At 34.4% G+C, this 17246-nt stretch overlaps 1 protein-coding gene and 1 pseudogene across 2 annotated transcripts in view; both read left to right on the top strand.

Annotated features, from left to right (window-relative positions):
- Window positions 1–17246, top strand: part of MARCHF1 (membrane associated ring-CH-type finger 1) — an 861096-nt gene that overhangs the window by 279840 nt on the left and 564010 nt on the right. The gene's annotated exons all lie outside the window — the stretch shown is intronic.
- Window positions 13737–14723, top strand: LOC101178256 (annotated as a pseudogene). The gene has a single exon (XR_178557.3). The product of XR_178557.3 is annotated as a coiled-coil-helix-coiled-coil-helix domain-containing protein 2 pseudogene (transcript).

Here is a 17246-nt window from a genome sequence, read left to right as displayed (position 1 = left end):
ATAGTAATTTTGAAACTCTAATGAGTATAAATCATAGTTTATGATATCTATAATAACCAAAATATGATATGAAATAATTTCTAAAATGAAAATTTCAAAGATATTGCTAATGCTGTTGTGGTTTGCTGACTAATCATAATTTAAGGATTCAAGAGATGATCAGTTTCAGTTAGAGATTAGTGATGTCATCTGAAGTCTATTCACAGAACCCATAGATAGGATCTGTAAATCCTAGGATAGAAGCTCTCCCTTGGTGTCACAATCTTTCTTGGCAAAATATATTTACCAAGATCTTTAAAATATACTTATTTTAGGCAGTAAGTTAAAACAATATGAGGCCTAGACGCTGTGTTGTGAGACTGGCATTACATACTAAATGATGTCTATAGTATAACAAGCCTTACATTATTTTTTTTACACGTCTACAGTCTTAATTATAGTGAACAGCTTTTCTGTACTTCTCTATGAAAAGTAAAATGAACATTACCAAAAGAATTGGCAGTGCTAAATTGTTAGTAGACTCCCCGGGGTTTTCCTTCTTGCTGTAAAGGCTTCAGTGATTTCTTCATAGTTTAGGCATAGTAAAATAGCACCATTTACGCTTCTGAGCATCAGTCACTAAATGTTTTCAAATAAATTTCATTCAATTTATATGGTACTTATGGCTAAAAAATGACCTTTTTAGCATGCAGTGAGATTCAGAATAATGCACAGTTTATTAAATGGATATTGTCATATGGGTACAAAGTGAATTAATCTTAAATGTTAGTATAGAATAACAAATTTCTATTACATTCTGTCTTTGTGTTTTCTCTAACTTTGATTCTTTTTACTTTGTGTTCACCTTATTTGCTCATACATATGCCTTACAAAGTGAAGGACTCTGGAGGCACAGTTTTAAAATTTTTTTAAAAAATTTTAGATACACAAAATACATGTGCAGGTCTGTTACAAGGGTGTATTTCACAGTGCTGAGGTTTGGGCCTATATTTATTCCATCATCCAGATAATGAACATAGTACCAAATAGGAAGTTTTTCAGCCCTTTCCCTCCTTCCTCTCTTCTTCCTTTTGAAGACTCCAGTGTCTATTGTTCCCAATTTTATGTCCACAGGAACCCAAGATTTAGCTTCCATTTATAAGTGGGAACGTGCAATATTTGGTTTTCTGTTTCTGTGTCAGTTTGCTTAGGATAATGACCTCCGGCTGCATCCATATTGCTGCAAAGGATATGATTTTGTTCTTTTTATGGCTGCATAGTATTCCATAATATATAGGTACTGCATTTTATTTAGACAGTCCACCATCAATGGACACCAATTGATGATTCCATGTCTTTGCTATTGTGAATAGGGCTGAAGTGAACATATGAGTGCATGTGTCTTTTAGGTAGAATGATTTATTTCCCTTTGGGTATATACCCAGTAATGGGATTGCTGGGCCAAATGGTAGTTCTATTTTTAGTTCTTTAAGAAATCATCATACTGCTTTCCACAGTGGCTTAACAACGCCACTTTCCCAGCAGCACTGTATGAGCGTTCCCCTTTCTCCGCAGTCTCGTCAGTATCTGTTATTTTTTGACTCCTTAATCATAGCTATTCTGACTGTGTGAGAGTCATTGTGGTTTGATTTGCATTTCTCTGACGATTAGTGATACTGATTATTTTTATGTTTGTTGGCTGCTTGTATGTCTTCTTTTGAGAAGTGTCTGTTCATGTCCTTGAGGCACAAATTTTAAATTTAAAAAGTTGAAATTTTTTAGTTGAGTTTTGGTTTTTCTTTTTACTTTTAAAATAATTTCAGAGATAGGAATGAAAGTTTGGTTACGTTTTTACAGTAACAGATACAGTTCATAATGAAACTATAATTAGTGATTATGGTTTATTATAATTGTATTATGTGATAGTATCAAAAATCACTTAAATATACATCATTTTATTTCATACTCTTGGCACCATAAATGCTGAGAAGGCAATTTTTATTTTCATTTTATGGACAAAAATCATCAATAGAAATGAGTGAAAATGACTTGACTAAGGCTGGTGTGTGTGTGTGTATGTGTGTGTGTGTGTGTAATATAGCAAACACATTTACCACTTCTCAGGCATTTGTTTTTTTTCACCTATATTACCTCATTTATCCTCACAATCACACTAGTCATATATGCTATTACTATGCTTATTTTACAAATGAGTAAACTGAGGTACTAAGGTTAAGTAACTATCTGAAGTTCCTGATGCTATTGAGTGGTGGGTAGTGAGGAATAGGCCCTGGGGTATAATCCAGGCTGTTCTGGGCTTGAAGTCTGAGCTCTCAACTTATATTCAAGGAGACCTCTCATAATTCTGTTTTCTCCCTTCTAACAACTATAGGTATTATTTGTGGTTAGCATTTTGTTGTATCGACTAAAATGTTTAGGCCATTGTTAAGCATTGTTAACTATTAGTGATGATAATGGGCAACTTCAGTCTTTAATGGGATTGCTTTTGGCTTATTTACTGTTAATGGGTTTTTGGATGGTATTTTTATTGTTATGATACAGCTATCTTTCATAGTGTCAGGATGTGTTCTTATATTTCTATTTAACTTAGAGTGTTTCTCAGAAATATTTAAATATTATTAAATTACTTTTAGCAGTCAGATGATCACAGTTCTTTTCTTTGAATTGAGGGTATATTTTTTGATAAGCATCCAATAGATTAATCATTGTGTTTTTTAAATTTGCAATCCAGGCAGGGTGCGGTGGCTCACGCCTGTAATCCCAGCACTTTGGGAGGCTGAGGTGGGCGGATCATGAGGTCAGGAAATCGAGACCATCCTGGCTAACACGGTGAAACCCTGTCTCTTCTAAAAATACAAAAAATCAGCCGGGCACGGTGGCGGGCGCCTGTAGTCCCAGCCACTCGGGAGGCTGAGGCAGGAGAATGGTGTGAACCTGGAAGAAGGAGCTTGCAGTGAGCCGAGATCGCGCCACTGCACTCCAGCCTAGGCGACAGAGCGAGACTCCATCTCAAAAAAAAAAAAAAATTTGCAATCCAGTGGCAAACAACACCTAGTCATGTTTCTGAATTCAGTTTTCCTGAAGTTTGCTTTGAATATTTGGTTTCATATTCTTAAACTATCTTTATATTTGTGTAGTATTTGTCAGGTTTTTATATCACAATCATATTAGATAACTCTCAGTCTTTGGGGATACTTGTAAATGCACTTTCATTCCTATTCCCTTGCTCTCTTAGGTAAGAGTGATACGAAAGCAGGGCTTATATAACCTTATGGCAATGGAGGCAGGTCCATGGCCACTGACATCCGCTGCTCAAATCTTATTCTGTTCTCTCCGGACTTTGCTGGAGACTAGCGTCTCTTTTTGGGCCAACTTGGCTGCACCTTGAACTGGAGGGCATAATGTAATTCCCTGTTGTCCCTGTCACTTCAGTCTTAGTTTAGTTGACCTGTACCTGTATTGCACTACAACATTATCCTCCCTTCACTAACCTGGGCTCATGGCAGGCTGCTGGCTTCAAAATCAGTATGCATACCTTTAGTAACTGAGAGAGGATTAGAGTTTAAATTATTTCCTCTTCTTTTTCTGACCATACAGTTCAGCCCTTTTTATTTTGCTGGCATGTCCGTCCACTTCTTACAGGAATGTCCTGCACAGCAGACAGAAGACAGACCCAAATAAATGCTGATCTGAAATGAAGCTCTCTATTTTACATATTTCTCTTAAGTATTAGGGGCACTCTTGTTTGTACTGAAACCTAGAGAGGTGAAATTTGGACATGTGCTAAACAGATAACAGAAATAACACTAGTTATTTCAAACACAAAACATATGATATTAATATTATATTGATTATAACAGTGTCAGAAGAGCTGGAGGAACAAAAGAGAAATATAAGGGGCAAAAGAGAAGAAAAGATAAAGCAACTCAAGAGTTAATTACTGGTTTTTCTCTTCTGGGCTGGAGATGCAGAAATTTTACCCATACACTAAGGGTGCTGTGCTGAGAAGGCTTCTGGGCTGAGAAGGCTTCTGTTGCTGGAATACAAATGCCCAGGAGTTTATTTCTAGCCTGAAGGGACCACCAGGATCCTCACTGCCACTGCCCTCCCTTTCAGTGCTAAAACTTCTGCTGAATTGTCCTGTGAGACACGCTGCCAGAAACTTGAAATGTAGGGAGTCACTATTCCATTTCTCCTGGGTTCTAATATTCAACTCTAATTGAAAACTTAACCAAGAGAATCTGGGAAATATAGTTTGTGGTGTCATAGACTCTTTGTAACAGAGCACAGAAGAGTGAGGATGGAGGCTGAGAGCAAAGGGACAAGAGATTGATCTAGTTATTACTTTTCATTTCTCAGTGTCTATTTGCAACCTCCTGTCCATGTGTAAATTCTACACAACAATAGTATTAGTTGCGTTTGACATTTCTACTTAGTATGATAAAATCCATTTTTATAAAAATGAAGAGGATCTTACTCTCTTCTCCAAAAGGAAGAAAAATGTTGCATCAGTCCCCAAATTAATTTCTGGGGATGGTAATTCCTCCTGTGTTTTAGTTATAGTCCAATTGGGTCTACTGTAATTTAAAAACCACATTTTAAGGTATACTATCTCCAGTACTTCTACTGTAAAACAATAGGAGAAAGAAAGAATAAAAAGTAAGTTAATATAAGCAGATAAATAAGGAAGAAATTGTATAAATCTACTGCTAATGGCCTCACTTCTGTCTGAATATAACTTCATTGTTCTAGCATGCATTCCATCTTACCCAGTTATTAACCAGACCTTCAAATTACCAAGGTTCTTTACTTGTGGAGTGTAAAACCCATTTACAGAGCGTTTTAAATTATGTGGTATTCTATTCATAGGATTGATCTAAGTTTTCCTTAACTTTTACCACTGGATGTGGAATAATAAGAGAAGCTTTAGAAAATCCCCTGTGTTCTAGACATTATCTTTTCTGCTCCAGTGTAGATCAAGAAACCAATTTCCTTCTGATAATTGAGATCAATCAACATAACCAGTAAAGTAATTTTCTTCTTTACCAATGGGTTCAATAAGATGAGAACTCAATAGTGGACTGGTGGCAGTTTCAATATCCAAGTAAATTAAAACAGTATTTTTATCTCTTGGAGAAAACATTATACCCTTGGAAATGAAGAATTCTGAAGCACTGCAGACAAAAGTTTTGGTAAATGTAAGTAAAATTCTGTAAGTTGGTTATTGGTCCTAATAGAGAGAGGAACAACTTCCAGTACGCCCTTGTATTCTTGCCCCAAGTATTCTGGATATAGAAGAGACAGCATTATAAACCTGTTTAATCTATATATATCACATCCCGTTGAACTGCACTCCAACTTCACAGAATGCCTTAACTGAGCCCTCAGTCAGCTCCCCCGCCTTCTGTCAGGTTAGCTGCCACTGAGTGATGGAGTACATGTTGTTCTTTGGTTGAAACCAGTGTTGTGTGGGATACATCATAGTGAATATGGCCTTACTGGAGTCCACAGATGTTAAGGCTTGCAGAAACATTTTTGCCAGGGAAGACAGATGCATATCCAGAATAAGTGTCTATTCCGGTGAGTACAACTCTCTGTTCACATCATGATGGAAGGGACTTAAGGTAAACAGCCTGGTGCCCAGTGGCTGGCTGGTTCCCCCAGCTGACTACTGGTACAATCATTGAGGCCTCATTACTTGTCCTTGTTGTAGGCAGGTTAGACATCCAGCAACAGCAGTAGCCAAATAAGCCTCGGTGAGAAGAGACCTTGTTGTTGATTGTTTGCATATATCTCTGACCAACATGATGACTTTGTACTCATTGTACCTTGGAGTAAGTGTGGAAAAAAGGTGCCAGACATGCACATTTTGAGTCATCTTTTTTTAAACCTAATTATTGGGATCCTCCATATAAACACACACACACACGCACACACAAAAGTATATACATACTTCCCACTTCACTAGCACATCATTACTCTGCTTAGATATTTCCTTTAGTCAAATTTCTCTGAAATTTCACAAATTAAATGCTGTTTTTTGTCACATATCCAGTTATTTAGTCACACTACAACATTTCTAACACAATATTACAATTGCCTTTTGAGCATAATTTCCAATTTGACTATAAACTACTTGTAGATGGGTGATCTTTTATTTATTTTTGAATCTCCAGTTTGTAGCCTGTATTTGAGATACAGTATTTCAAGCCAATATTTGCTGACAATGATTGCAAGTAGTTCTTACTTCATATTTGCATTTTTCTTTAACTCACTTGTTAGGAAACTATGTATTCTTAATTTTCAAGTGATTTGCTTTTCTGGGTGCACACATTGTACACATTAACTGTGTGCAATTCATTTTATATATATATATAAAAAAAACTTGGTGACAGTTATCCCCTGTTGTCCCTATTTTTACATGTTTGTAATTTTTCACTATAAAAAGGTTTTTAAATGACCTTAACTATGTTTCAAATATTTAACCATATTAAAAATGATGTGCATGTGTTATGGAATACATAATCTGATGCATGATTATTAAATCAAGAAGATATCATTCAACACTTTCTGTATTTTATTTTTTAATTTTTTAATCCACAGGATCTGTCAATGACAGAGAGATGTGTTAAAATTTCCCATTCTATTAAGAGCTGTTATTTGCCACCAGATTGATATTTGGTGTGACCTTATTTCTTTCACAGTCCATTTGGGTACCAGTTAAATTACCTTCTAAAATTTGAGAACAAGTACAGATTGAGGGCAGAGATTCTCCTAGCTTCTCGTTCAACAGTCATTCTCAAGGTTGCTCTGTTGTTTGAAATGGGGTAATTTCTTTGACTCACTTCAATCAAATGCATTTCCTGGAGACAATAGCCTTCACCTTTTCTTCAGGATCTCTCTCTGCCCTTAGTTTTGGTGTTTTACTCCTGGTGTTCAAATGCAGTTATCTCCTCCTCCACCAGCTTTTCTTAAGCCTCACAAACTTTCTGATTAGTTTTTCTCTTAGTTTTGCCACCATGGTGTCTGTCTTGCTGCTTGAGTGCCTATTAATGTGTGGGCCACTGATGATAAGATTCTTATCTCAATAAGATCTCTTAATCCTATCCTGTTAATCTTGAGATTAGTTAAATTTTACTCAGATTTTGACTACTTTGTTTGTTATAATGTTTTTTTCTGTTATGAATTTTTGCATTTTTAATATTTTTATAATATTTTATTGTGAAGCTATAAAAAGAGATTCAGAAGATAACAGGTGATATTTCCAGCCAGAAATCCACAAACAACAATTCTATGGATATATACTAAAATGTCTTATAGATATACCTTTTACTTATTGTTTGAATAGTGTTGTTTCAAAACTTAATCATCATAAATACAATAAAAACATTTTTAGAAATCTCTATTTTAAATTATTTTAGAATAATTCACAGAAGTAGAATGACTGAGTAATTGGGTAAGAACATTTTTGAGCCTTTAATATATTTTCTTTCCAAATAGTTTGAATCACTTTATGCTTATATCAATATCACTTGAGAGTCCTTGTTTCAAAAAGTCTCAGCTGTATTGAAATTTTTATTTAAATTATATTTTCCCAATTGCAAGGCAAAAGTGATACTTCATTAATTTACATGTATTTAATTGGTTAGTGATTTTTGTGCTTTCTTCACATTTTGTTAGTTTATTGTGTTTCTACTTGGTGAATTGTGTGTACATGCTTTGCCTATTTATCTGTTGCCTTTTTAGAATATGTCTTATCAATAAATATTCCAGTTCAATATGAATTCTAAGACATTATTTTATTTCTGTAGAAATAAATATATATTTTAAAATTTTCTAAGAAAATATAATTTACTAAAATTTACTCAAGGAGGCAGAAAGAGTCTAAACAGATTTACATAGAAGAAATAAAAAAGCTTGAGAAAGAGACATCCTTCAAAATACAGCAAGCTTGCTGAGATGGTTTCACAGGTGAATTCCTTCAAACCTTTAAAGAGTCATAACTACTTACTTATCTTTCTAGATAACTCTGAGGATGAACCCATTCACAATTATTATGGTTCCTGAATCAAAATAGCTTTTCTCGGATCTTGAGGATCCAAGAATCTTGAGGATCTCATTCACTGTAACCATATTTGTAAATGAAATATTAGTAGATTTAAGTTCCTTTAAGTTTCTATAGCATCAACTCTAGAATATTGTTTATTTTAAACAAAGAACTGCACATATTTAGTGTGTATAATTTAATGAGTTTGGACATATGCAGCCATTTTAAATACCATCACCTCAGTCAAGGTAATAGACATGTACAACACTTTCAAAAATTTTCTTGTGTTCCTTTGTTTTTGTTTCTGTTTTGAGGGAAGAACACTGAACGTGAGATCTAATAACCTCAACAAATTTTGAAGTGCACAATTTTTAGTAGAAATTATATCTAATTGGTATGTGTTCATCTTCCATGAGTACAGATATGAAGACAAATCCAATTTATATTTTATTTCTAAAACTCTTTCATACCGTTAGAGATGTATACCAAAAATATTAACAGTTATTTTCATGACAATATTCAATGTCATATTTTGTTATTTAGTTTATTCTTTCTCAAGGGAAAAATACTTTTTAATGAATGCTATTTGCCTTTTACAAGTAAAGGATAATATTGCCTTAGATAATACATTTTATAGTTAAGTACAATTTAAGTGACTATAAGAAATATAAAGCTCTCAGCTAAATCTTAGGAGCATGTGAAGGATCATTCTAGGTTAGATACTTGTTTTCATGAAGCTTAAAACTTTTTCTTTGACATTCACTCTAAAAAAAAAATTATCCGTATGTTTGTAAGTCAAACCGGTTTCAATTTCAGCACGTACCTCTTCTTACATATAATTTAAAGAAAATAATCCCTATTGTATAAAATACGCTGCTTTGCCCTAAAACACTATTGTTCTGGTTTTATGATTATCTTATTAAGTTGTCTTTTGGATTTATTCACTTATTTGGTTACTTATTTTGTTTTATTTTATTTTAATTTTTCTGAGGTAGAGACTCACTCTGTCTCCCAGGCCAGAGTGCAGTGGTGCGATCTGGGCTCACTGCAGCTTCAGCCTCCTGGGGCTCAGGTGATTCTCCCACCTCAGTCTCCCTAGTAGCTGGGACTACAAGCACACACCACCATGCCAGCCCAAAGTTTGTATTTTTTGTAGAGACAGAGTTTTGCCATGTTGCCCAGGCTGGTCTCAGACTCCTTGGCTCAAGCAATCTGCCCATCTTGGCCTCCCAGAGCACTAGGACTACAGGCATGAGCTGCCACACCTGGCCATTGGATTTATAGACTTTAAACAGATGCTTTCTGAGCCTTCACCCAAGATTATGAATAATATTTTATGTTAAACACTTATAGAATACTCTTGACTAAGGAAAACATCAAATTATAAAATAAATTTTATGTAAGCTTCTCAACCTGACTGTAGAATTATCAAATTTTGCTTCTCATGGGAACCTTTGAATGCCAATTTATCTCAAATTAGAGTAATACGTCTATGTTTGTGATAAGTGTGTAAATAATGAATTCTGAAAAACCTCCAGTATCTATCTTAGAGAGTAAATCCATGAGGGGAAACACACAAACACATTTTTAACGTTATTTCACTATATTGTCATTTTCAAATGTCTAAATTAACTCTACTTCTTATTCCTGATTTATGGTTCTCAGGGGGGAAAATACTTTTCATCTGTCTAATACTCATTCATATGTTTGAAGACTATTTTTAGGTCATATCTCAATTGAACGTCTCTACTTAAATTTCTGCTCTATTTCAATGTCAGTCATCCTCTCCTTCAAGTGTAGCAGCAGCTCTGGAATTATTGAAGTGATGCGGACAAAGCATGACAGATTCCAGCTGGGTTTTATGTATTTTAGCTTGGAAATGTACAGAAAAATGCTATGAGGCACAGAAAAAAAAAAACACAGAAAAATGCTATCAATTAGGGAATACAATGAGGATTTGTTGAGTTCCTTGATGAGAACAAGAGGACTGTTTTGTCTAATATCTCTTTGATTTGTAGTATAGACAAATTAGTCTAGGCTAGTGTGTATTTAGCTGGGAACCTGGGATGAAGATGGAATTGGCAAAGGATTAATTTGTTTATGAACAGAGTACATTCATCTTATATAATTTTAATTGATTCCATGTGTTTATTTGACTTTAATCCTTGGATAAAACCTAACTGATAGGTACTCTGAGAGTCTACTCTAATCTGTTTACCTGACTATCTATTTTCTGTTTTATATATTGTACTTTGTCTATCTGTGTTTCTGTGTCTTCATGTTTTTGCTCATAACAATTATAACTGCTTGTTGAAAAGACTAAAAAATTTTCTAATTAACAATTTCACTATGGACATTGATTTATTCAATATCATATCGAAATATTTATGAAGAATATTGTACACACTATAAGGGATAATTCTAGAGAATATATTTGTATAATTAAAGGAATCATTTCTTCATCCCTCTTGAAGAAATGATTCCTGCAATCATAAAATGTGTTGCTTGAATAGTTATTGTCTCCTTTTCAGCATCCTTAGGTCTTTAGAAACATAAAAGAAAATTTTCAGTACATTGACCAAAACATCAAAATTCAGTTGGTTGAATTGACTGTGCTTCATCTCTGAGGCAAAGTCATGTGGCAACTCCCCCAAGGCACTGGTCTGTTACCCTAGGATTACTGAAACATATTCATTTACTCCTGCATGCATTGAATACATACTTATTAAACACATACTGTGCTCCAGGCATTGTACTAGGTGCCTCATTAAAATGACACTTACTAAAGATGTTTTTAAGGTTAGTTTTTATTTAATTTTATTATCTTTCATTTTGAAATTATTGTTATAATATTTCCTGTCATTCACTTGACAGGTGTTTTCTTCTTCTCAAGAAACCATCTATCTTCTCAAAATTATATAAAATTAATTCTGTCCACATTCATAATGAAAAATCATTTACAGAGATTATGTGTGAGTTCTTGGGAATAACTGATACCCCTAAGTACCATTTTCACTTAATGTCCATGAATTTCTTAAAATGAAGTAGAGTGTGGTTTATTGATTAAAAACACAGAGTATGAATTTTTCTAGGCCTAAATATTAACTCTACCAATTTTGGATATGTGGTCCTACTAATCTGAACATTTGAGTCCTTAATATGGAAGATGGGTAGAACAAAGAGTTCAGTGAGATAATACACAATTAATAATGTTCAATAAATATCACTCATAATAACTGGCATGTACACTAGTGAAGCATAGTGAACTTTTCATGATGAAACATGAAATTTATTATATTAATAAAGGATCTTAGATGCTGTTAGCAATTTATATATCATTAAATAAATGGTTTTATATTTTTGAAACAAAAGTTTTCCTCAAATTATAAGACACAGTTTTTTCTAACGATAATCATTTGAAAAGATTCATGATACATCTCCATGGCAATGTATATTTTTAGCCAGTATTTATAAAGTTTGTGTAGTGGTCTTTGATATAGGAAATAAAAATGTACTCTGATGTATTGAACTGAACCAACACTTGAAAAACGAAAGCCTACTTAGAGGGAAAAAGTCATTTGTTTTTCCTCAGAGCTAATGATGTTTATCTCTCAATAATATTATTATTCCAAGATTTAAAATCAGCCAGCAAAATATTATTTGGGAAGATTTGATTTCTAGAATGTATACCATTTGTTTTTAATAGCCTTTTCTTTTTTATAGTTATTTTATTAACCAAAGTAATAAATTCTTATAATCCCCCCCATTTCTGTACAAAAATTTCTATAACTGAAAAAAACCGGAAGTTTGCCAAGATTTATTTTTTCATAATTCAAATTGTACCTTCTCCAATAAGTATTCTCTCTTATCTCATGCCTATTCAGAAAAGTAGTACAGAATACATAATCATAATATAAATTATTTTTATGCACCAAGATAGTACTTAGAATTCCACTACACAATTGTTGCAGACATATTGTGAAAAACCGTTACAATGATTATTGATATTTGCCCTTGAGACTTCTCTTTAAGTACTTAAGGGTTTTATTTGTGATAACCATGCATTATTTATAATGCACAAAAACTCTTAAATTACATATTATTTCTTCAGTCTGTGCCTTAATGTCAGTGGATATTTGGCAAATGAAATGCCAATAAGGGAATGTGCTATTGTTGAAAACATAATATGACTTGGTATTATTACTACTTTGTGTTATTGTGTTGGAGAAAATAATTTTATTCTATCTGAGTATTCAGAACCTTAATTTTTATCTTTAGTTTCATTATGGTACTTTATATAGTGAGGAAAATAAGACATTTCCCTTAAGGGCATGTTTTTTAAAGTGCTGAAAATCTCATTTTAGGTAAAAGCACATTTAACTTGGGCTAAATCTTTGCAATTCATTTTGCTTGAAAAGCCTCATAAAACTAATATTTTTGGTTTATCTAGGGATTTTAAATAAATTATAAATTAAAGTATATGTGAGATTGAGATGAAGATTTATAAATAGAATTGTTAAATATGAATTTTGCTGTAATTCAAATAATAGATCCATTACACAGAAAGCCTTTCAATTGCTTGAAAACCAATCCTGTACTTTGGGATATATGTCAACTTAGATTATGTAAATGAAAGAAATATACTAAAAGAGGAAGTGCAGAGAAAACTTATTAAATGGACTGGTTGAGATTATGAAATCAAGCTATAGAACATAGGAAGTTATATAATAAATATCTTTTCTGGGCTTTGTGGGCTTAAAAAGTAAATTTATTTAATAAAGTGTAAATAGATGATTATTGTTTTATTTTATTTCATTACTTTTAAAAGAAATCATCAGCTTTTCCACTTACACAACACTGTTTTGTTTTATATATTGTGATAGTCATCAATGTGGTTTGTTCCTTTGACATTAATAGTGGTTCAAGCAATATAGCTAAACAAGTTGAATCTTACAATAAAGAGCCATTAAATAGAAACATATGTCTCCCAACTAGAACACTGAAAAACATTGCTTACTTTGCAGTATTTCTTACTTAAATTCTGGAAGTCTGCAAATTTATGATTCATAGAGGCATTAAAATAGCAAATTGTAAGCATTTACTTTACATTGGGAGTCGGCAAATTTAGAATTTATATAAAATGGTAGCTTAGATTAGCAAATTATAATTGCTTATTTTACTGTTTATGCAATGCTTATTACATTTATATAATGACATTATTCTGCAAATAAAAAGTTTTTTAATCTAAAGCATGGAAAATGTGGAAATTCTTATACTTTTCTTACTTAAATGCCTTATATAAAAGTAAAGGTTAGGTATCTAAAATATACCTCATTTAAAACACAAAAATGCAATTCTATTTAATTCACCAAATATGTATTATGTACCTTTATATTCAAGAAATGAACTGATTCAGCTGGGGAAAGTAATAAACAATAATCTATGGTTTCATTAGTCAAACAAATTATACTAAATAAGTTACTATCCAAATTCATCATTCTTAAGAGAGAAATTCTTTATTATGAAAAATTTGATAGGAGAAAAACTATAATCACAGCTTCTCTTATCAGCTGTGGGACCTAAGTTATTATAGTATTCTGGTTTTCATAATCCTCAATTTATTTGCCTATGAAATGGGATAAATCACATATTCATTACAATGATTATGCAATGAGATAAGCATATTGAATCAAATGCTCAGTTGTTTTTAGGGACCTTACCACTAACTTAGAGAGTTTTTATATCATAGAAACTAAAATAGGTTGAAAACAAAAACAAAAGCAAAAATTATATCTCTAGGTTAAAATAGTTTGCAAGAAGTATGGCTAATGAAAATAGGAAGTACATGCACTACAAATGATTTCTATTTTTACCTCTGTTTTCATGCCATCAGGTATAATATTGTAGTGCTGGAAGTTACTATTGAGTCAATTTAGGTTTATTCTTCTGTGAAGCGTGGAATCAGATTTTTGAAAATGTGACTGAAGCAGAATTGGCTAGTGTTAGAATTCAGCACTGACATCATGCAAAACATTTCCTGAGCCCCGCCTCCCATCTTCCGGTCTTCTCAGAAGTCGCTTAGCTCTTTGCTGGTTGTCACACGTCTGGAGGCCAAGCCGTCGCGTACCTAGGATGCAGCGTGGAAGCCGAAGCCGCACCTCCCACATGGCCCTTCCGGCCAGCCGGGACCCTCAGATGAGAGCTGCACCTAGGCCAGCACCAGTAGCTCAGCCACCAGCAGCGGCGCCCCCATCTGCAGTTGGCTCTTCTGCTGCTGCGCCCCGGCAGCCAGGTCTGATGGCCCAGATGGCAACCACTGCAGCTGGCGTGGCTGTGGGCTCTGCTGTGGGGCACACACGGGGTCACGCCATTACTGGGGGCTTCAGTGGAGGAAGAAATGCTGAGCCTGCGAGGCCTGACATCACTTACCAGGAGCCTCAGGGAACCCAGCCGGCACAGCACCAGCAGCCTTGCTTCTATGAGATCAGTTTCTGGAGTGTGCCCAGAACCAGGGTGACATCAAGCTCTGTAAGGGTTTCAATGAGGTGCTGAAACAGTGCCGACTTGCAAACGGATTGGCCTAATCAAGAAGTTCAACCTGGAGAGATGGAAAATCAGCTCTCATAACTAAGTTAATTTAGTATAAAAATAGAATTGATAGTGAGGGTACAAAGTGTAACCATCAGTTAAACCTCTCCTGTCATTCCTAGCTTTCTTGCTTCAGAATTGAAATGGAAGGGCGGGGGGTGTCCCTACTCTGTAGAATCTGGGACGGGGCAAATGTTTGTGTGGCCTCCTTAAACTGGCTGTTATGATTTTATTCTTTGTGAGTTAATTAGAATAAAGTCATTTTCTTCCAAAACGAAACAAACAAACAAAAAAACATTTCTTAATGCTGGTTGTGTCTTCAAAGATCTGACCAAGATGCAGCATAGATTTGGAGGGAATGCCGTGAAATACACTATTCTATTTCATTTTTTTAAGTACGTTCTTTTTGGAAAAATCTTTCCAGCTATTGCATCTACCTTTTTTTCTGCATAAAGGAAACGTACTTTCTTTGTCTGGCTATTTTCCTTTCTAACATGGAAAAAAATATTGGGACCAAGCCCTTGGTACCAATTCCATGTTGCCTCCTTATGAGCCAGGAATGGAGCCATCACACCAGGACTCACCTTTGAAATGCTTCTTTAGAAAACATGTGACAAGATAAGTCATCCATATATTTGTTTAATTTTGTATGATACTTGGTCTGAGAGACAGCCAGATGATTATTAAAAAATAAAAAATGAAAAAAACCTTTCAGTAACTTTTAAATGTTGTCTATATCTACCCTCATCTGACTTTATTTCACCACCCCGCAGAGACCATAGCCAAAAATTTCTCACCTCTTAGCCATCTGAGCTCCTTTTTAGTTTTCAGAGAAGAGGCATCACCTTGGCAACTACTTTTGTTTCCTTAGGATGTAGCTAAAATGCCATGTGCTCTAAGAAAGGGAAAGAAAGGAAGAGTGGTTAAGTGGGTAGACCTTCCCTGTCTAAACCACCATTTATATTTATTTTGTAGCAACATTAGGTGGTACAGATTTTAACAAATAATTTAGAAGAAAAAAAATCCAACATGTGAGAAGGGGTTTGAGATTTGAGATCCAGGGAAGAATAATGGAAACAAGAGTTTTTAATGTTGATTCAAATTTCAGTATGCCGCATGGATGGTGCTGATTTGTAGCAGTGATTTGTGAAGATGTGCTTCATTAAAATCTGGTTTCTCCTCTGCTTAAAATGGATTGCAAGTGAGGATGAAGGCACTAAATATGGTTAATTTCAGGACTGATCACATTGCTTGCTTCGCGGGTTTGAAAGTAAGACATAATTTATGAATTGGTCTGTTTTTAGCACATACTTTTTTGCCATTTCTCTGAACAACATATGATGCCCAATTACTTGATGTCTTTTGTGGAGAGGCCTCAAAATAATTTACTAAGTTAAAATACAGATAACATTTGTATATATGCTTTCTAGAAAATATGTGAATATTTTTAATGAAATGAAATTTTTAATCTCTCTGCTAATTTTCCTTTTTTTTATTTCTTGTAAAGTTGGCATCTTCTAAATTGTAAACTAGCTCAAAGCCATGTTGAAGACCTAAGGTGGGGATAAGAATTACTATAAAGATCTTTCATCTGTTGCATCATTTCTTATTATGCAGATTTTTCGGCAAAAGATATAATGGGGCCTGTAAATTGATATATCTAAGCTGATGGCACTAAGAAATGAAGCATCTGTCCCTAGTGTTCTTGTGGACAATTTACTTCACTGATAGATAATTTTATGCCTTATTAAAATGAGAGAAACTGTTGACTACTAAAGGTGAAATAAGAAGACAGGCTTCACTGGAGAAAAACAAACCTGTGTGCTCTTCAGAGAATTTGATATTTACAGTGAATATGTATTTGCATTTATGGGCAGGAGAAGGCTTTGGGGAAAGTAGCCTCCTGGGGCTGGCTGTTTTTGCAATTTGGAAAACATTAATATAGGAGCAAATTGCCTGGCTGAGTTGGCAAGGTAGACAGGATTACACGCACAGAACAGGCCTATGTACGTTTGCCAGCCAGATGGTGCGAGACAGTTTATTAGCACGGTGTCCTTAGATTATGTCTGTATTAGTGTCTTAGTCAAGATGACTATTAATGTAGAATGGCACTGATATAGAATAGTGGAGTCCTGGGTAAAATGTGCCCATATAGGGAGAAGCCAAAGGCAAAACACTTAAGTAACTAAAGGTCTAGTGAACAAATTTCCCAAGAGCTCACAAGGACCAATGATCTGGTTTCTGTATTTGTGTGTGTGTGTGTATGTGTGTGTGTGTGTATATGCATGCACATGTGCATGTTTTCCCCATAATTCCCAAACCAAGTTAGGGAACCTTAGTTACATGAAAGTGATTTTTTCCTTTTTTCACACAACTCAGGAAAGGCCCTGTGTCATGCTGCTAGGTGAAGGAACAGGAGCACTCATAGGGCTGAGATTTCTCTCTCCCCAGGAGTGGGCTTCGGAGAATGTCTTCTTCTTTACTGGGCTTCTTTTGTACCTTTGAGCAAGGAAGAGAAATAGGTACTATTTTTATGTAGGGCTTTGTCAGAAAAATTGTTTTACAAACATCTGTCTTTTTGCTAAGTTATTCCAAAAACTGTTTATTAAAA

Source organism: Nomascus leucogenys, chromosome 7b (assembly GCF_006542625.1).
Source record: "Nomascus leucogenys isolate Asia chromosome 7b, Asia_NLE_v1, whole genome shotgun sequence".
In the NCBI taxonomy this organism is placed as follows: domain Eukaryota; kingdom Metazoa; phylum Chordata; class Mammalia; order Primates; family Hylobatidae; genus Nomascus; species Nomascus leucogenys.
This window is presented reverse-complemented; position numbering and strand designations above follow the sequence as displayed.